Source organism: Microtus pennsylvanicus, chromosome 13 (genome assembly GCF_037038515.1).
Source record: "Microtus pennsylvanicus isolate mMicPen1 chromosome 13, mMicPen1.hap1, whole genome shotgun sequence".
Classification (NCBI taxonomy): domain Eukaryota; kingdom Metazoa; phylum Chordata; class Mammalia; order Rodentia; family Cricetidae; genus Microtus; species Microtus pennsylvanicus.
In genome coordinates this window covers 35,618,375-35,623,820 of record NC_134591.1, presented here as the reverse complement: position 1 = coordinate 35,623,820, position 5,446 = coordinate 35,618,375, and the positions used below count along the sequence as shown (strand labels likewise).

Sequence of the window (5,446 nt, the reverse complement as noted above, 5' to 3'; positions counted from 1 at the left end):
GAAACTATATAATGACACTTGGTAATCATTAGCAAATGTGAGAAATTATATTGACAACATATAAAACATCACCACATTCCTGAGCATATACAAACAGCAAGGTGAGGCCGGAGAGATGGTCCAGAGGTTAAGAGTGTTTGCCACCCTGTAGAGGGGACCTGGATCATTTTCTAGCACCTACACGGCAGCCCCCAACCACCTGTAACTGAATAGCCTCTTCTGGCCTCTGTAGGCATCGGTCATGCACAAAATGCATGTACAAACATGCAGGCAAGCACCCATACACATAAAATGAAATACAAATAAATCTATATTTAAAATATAGCGTTGTCAAGCAAGGGATCAATAGCTAGTATGTTGATTTTAGTGAGTTTTCATATTCTAATTTAGTAAAATAATTTTGAACAAATAAGAGAGACCACCTATGCCTATTCTTCATACATACCTGGCAAGTGTCTAGTACTTAACAACTGCTTGGCATATTTGTTCAAGGAATTGTGTATAATTCTCAGGAAGATCTCTTATTCTCTCTTTTCCCATGAAAAGAGGAGGAGAGAAAGAGAGAGGGGAGGAGATAGAAGGAGAGGGAAGGGGAAGAGCCAGACTTATAGACAGAGACACAGAGAGGGACAGAGACAGAAAAACAGGAATAGAAATGGACCCAGGACGTAATGATCTAGACAGGTTCAACTTTGCCAGGGAAGAACGCATAGTGTACTCACTTCAAATGGCGTGCCCCGAGTGAAATGTTCCCTTCTTCTACTCCTTCACTACAGCAGGCATTCCTAATGGAGCACAGCAGCTTCCCGGCTAATCCTACACAAAGCCCCTCCAGAGTCCTGGAGTAACTTCCTCCAAGCAACTCCCATTAACCTATCAGAATCGATACACTTGGAGATGAGATCTTAAAGCTCTTCTCTGGGACTGACCACTCTGATGGAACCCTTACCTGTGGGACCTGAATGGGTTACTCAGAGACTCTGAACGCCCTCAGATGCCTTAATGAATAATCTGGTACTATTGTTTAGAATGAGTTAAATCAGCCTTGTCCCTGGAAGGATTGAAACAAAATAATCCTAAAAAAGGTCTGCGTCCTATTACTGGCCTTTTCTGCCTCCACAGGAATAAAATAACAAGAGCTCTGAAACAAACGTCTGGGTGTCCAGAGGCTTAAAGAAACCCTGACTTCAAGCCGGTCATTAAAGAAACTGGGAAACCTTTCGCTTACAACCAAAGTAGGTCACGTGAGCAAATTTAAGCATTTTCTAAAATGGACATTTATAGCATCCCAGCTTTTTGAAACAGACGTTTTTGTAACTATCGATTATGTCATACTTGAGGTGACCGCACATGTTAAAGTTCTAGAAAATGTAATACTATTGAGCCCCTGAGCTGATTAAAATTAAAGTAAAACCTTTTCATTAATGTATATGATAAAGAAAACAGCGAAAAGGGCAATCAAAAGCCACCTGATGGTTATATTGACCTGGCTTCATACCATATCACTTTAAATGTCATTACTCACAGTTCTGAATTTCTTCACAATGTCTGATTAGGTGTCTACTGATAGAGTTTTTTTTTTTTAAGTTTACTGAAAACTTTTATTGTAATCAAAAAGTGACATTACGGGGCTGTAATGAGTTCAGCAAATCATTCTGCTGATATTTCTGAACTGATACCAGCCTTTGCCAGGCAATTAAAAAAAAAACTCAAATGTGGAAATTTTACAGTACAGTAAACCCACCCCAACTAATTAATGGTGGTTAAAAATAATAGGTCCTAGCAAAACCTCTCATGTTCCATGGTCACAACTGACAATTCTGTACAAAAGTTCATTATAAAGCTCTGATATAAAAACGAAATAATCAAGAAGCAAATAGTTTAAGTGTAACACAGGGTATTCAATTTATTATTTACAAGGCTGGGATTTCTTTACACTATAACAGAGTTTAATACAGATGACTTAGCAATTAAGTCAATTAAAACATTCATCCTTCACAGAGGAGGAGAGTCCTTTCTTCTTGCTAGCTCACGTCTCTCATCTCTTCGCTGGAGCCGGAATATTCTCCGCTGTCATAGTCTGTTTTCTTGTCTCTACCAGGAGTAAAGTCTTTATTTGAGGAACCACGAATGGATTCACGTTTATCTGAAGTCCTGGTCTCTTTGAAAGACTGAGACGGGTTCTTACAATTTCCTCGTTCATTCAGACGGTCCATGGTGCTCTCCTTCTCTGGATGGGCAATGTCGGGGATTTCCTTCTCTAACACTGAGTGGTCCCTGTCTTTGGTTTTCCCCTTCTCACTGGAGGCAAGAGCCTTTTGAGCTTTTGGCTGCATGCTGTGTCATTTCGTGGCTCACCTCCTTGGTGAGCTTCTGGATTTTCTGACTGCAATTCTTCCTCAGTGTCCTTGACTGTAACTGAGGGCCTTACAGTAACATTTTTCATAGTACTAGATGGTTTCCCTACACTCTGTATCGGTTGTGTGGATTTAATGTCTTTTTCAGATGCAAAGTCATCTCTATCCCATTCGGACTGAGGAACCTGGATCCTAATTATAACATCTTCAGCAGGAGCTGTATTATCAATATCATATTCCTCCATGGTCTTAATGACTTTTCTTCTTGGCTGTAGCAGACCCATGACTTTTCCATTTGGTTTTGTCAAATTTAACTTCTGTCTTATCTTTTTCTCCCTTGTCTGTTTCAGACACTGATTTGGAACTGGTAGATTCTGCCTCCATCGGTTCACCCCTAACCCGTGTGGCATCATCTCTACGTGGGAGAACAAACAGTGTATCTGTCTTCGTGTCATCGACGCCTGACGACTCCCTGGATTTCCTGGGCGTGTCTAACAGTTTGGGGTTCGGTAAGCTCTCCCTCTCCTCCCCCTTTCTTTGTTTTCTGTGTTTCTTATGCTTGTTTTCTTTATTGTCTCCTGGAATGGAATCACTCTCCTTCTCTTTTGATTTGACATTATCTTTCTGATTGTGACTATCTCTTGTTGAAAGCTTTTCTGGATAGCCACCACCTACATTTCTATTTCTATGACTTTGTCCAGCAGCATAGTCTTCTCTGTGTCCTCTTATGAAGGGTGAATTTCTGATATTAAGAGGTGTCTCTGGAGGGAGGTGCTCTCTGTTAGCTCCCACAGCATACCCTTTGTATTTCTGTTCGTACCACTCTGGGTATTTCCTCTCCCATTCTTGGCGGCGTTCTTTCTCAAATGGGTCTCTAAAGTCAACACTCCGTCTGTAATAGTCTTTGGTGTCATAAGGGGGTGGAACTTCTCTGTATCTATTAAAATACCTATGCTTTATTTCTCCTCGAGGTACATTACGTTTAGTGGGAGACTGTCCCCTAAATGCTTGAGGAGATCTTGGCCGTGAATGGTAACATCTATATTGAGGTGACCTTGACCTAGATCGGTGATAGCCACGAGATCTGGACCGTGAGCGGTCATTACGGCTCTTGTCTCTGCCTCTCCTGGGGTACGGAGATGATCGTGAATAGGAGCTAGAATGCACGCGGCTGAAGGATCGAGAGTAAGAGCAGGACCGTGTGGAGCCAGACCTTGGCTTGGAGTAACTGTGGGAGTTTCTGGAAGATGAGCGCCTATGCGCCTTTCGAATCTTTTTGACTTCCATCAATTCCTTAGCAAAATTATTTGCCAACTCTAGCTTGGACTTTTCCTTTTCCTCTTCCCTTAGTTGTCGTTGTACTCTATAGAATTCTTCCCTGGACAAGGGTAGTGCTTGCGTTGTAGGGATGGTATTTGAATGAGCAGTCTGAAATCCTGGTGACACCCCATGTATATTGGCAGGAGCTGGTGAAAACCCTGGAGGAGGGACACTGTATCCTGCAGGAGGGGGCAGGCCAGGAGGAAATTGAGGAGAGTACTGTGGGGGAGGTAGACATGAAGGAAGAGGCCACATATGGGGAGGCGGTGGATCCAAAGGAGGTGGTGGACCAGGCACGGCGGCTGGTGTTGCTGGCAGTGATGGGCCTTGAGTCTTCTGTGAGCTTTCGTTGTGCTGTCCTGGTGATGCTATTGGGGGAGGCGGTGGAGGTAACTGTGTCTGTAGACGTTTCGTATAGCCGGTTTTATTTTTGAAGTTATTAACGGCCTGCCGTAAAAACTTGTTGGCAACTAAAGCATCAGGAGAAACATCGTCCTGATGGCATGTTGGACACATATGTTCATCTGATTCCAGGAGTGCTGTCCTAATACATTCGTCACAGTAGCTGTTTCCACAACAAGGGATGATAGCAGCATCAGTCACAATGTCCTTGCAGATGAGGCACATGAGCTCATCTGGGATAGCATCATCTTCTTCTGAAGATGATGACGGTTCCTCTGGTAAGAAGGGTGGTTTCTGTTTCTTCCTGATTGCATAGGCCTCTGCATCTATCATCGGGATTGCGTATTTGCCAGTGTTTGTAAGCATTACCCCTTTCATGTTAGGGTCTTTCACTTCCATCATGAAGCTTCGAGGGATTCCAGAGCTCTTTCTGAGTCTACGGCCAAAGTTCTGATACCTGTTTGTTGCCCAATTCTTATTGTAATGACCAGGTTTATCACTATGGAAACGGATGTGAAACGGAAGGCGCGGATGAAGAGGTTTCTTCACGTAATTGATTGGGCTGTACATCTGGCTAGACTGCAACATCATTGCTTTAATTTTATCTTCCTCAGAAGCATTGGTTTCAGCCAGATTGGCAACTTGACTTATCACAGATGTCTTCCTTGTGGAACTAACACCCACAATAGGAATTCTTCTCACAATTACAGAAGAGTTCTTAGGAATTAGCGCATTATCGGTATATTCTTCTTTCGTCTGCTCGCTGGTGATCTGAAGCTCATTATTGGTAGCTTTCAGCTTTTCTTTCCCCATAATCCGCTTCTTTAAGTCACAGAGGGAGATATGGGGCCCATCAAAGATGATGGTTTCGTAGTTGAGTTTAGAGGCGAATTTATAGTGCACGCAGGGCATTGTGGCAGAGGATTCCGCGTGCTAGGCACCTCGGTAACCGCGGACGTTTGCAGCTCAGGGACTGAGTTGACAGGGTCTGAAGTTAGCCCCCGGGACTCTGATGTAATTCGTCTCTTCAAAGACGCTCTACCTCAGACCGAAATGGGGCAAGATCCTGTCTTCAAGAATCCTCAAACTCCACTCTACCTAACAGAAATATGTTTAAGTCAAAACTGCTAAGCAATCCAAGAGCGCAAAACACATAAATTCTGATAGTCTTAATAAATGAAACCCGGAGTCAGACGTTAGAGGGTAAACGCTGAAGGATCAGAGAAGCAGTGTGGACAGCCATGAGAGAGAACCTCTCTCTACCGATGTTCAGACCCAAGGAGCAATTCTGTCCTCAGATCGTCTCCTCGGACTTCTCCTCGGACTTCTCCTCGGACTTCTCCTCGGACTTCTCCTCGGACTTCTCC

General features: G+C 43.5%; 1 pseudogene; it reads right to left on the bottom strand.

The window, feature by feature from the left end:
* Positions 1-1,995: 1,995 nt before the first annotated feature.
* LOC142833286 (E3 ubiquitin-protein ligase RBBP6 pseudogene) lies at positions 1,996-4,991 on the bottom strand (annotated as a pseudogene).
* Between the last annotated feature and the right edge of the window lie 455 nt (positions 4,992-5,446).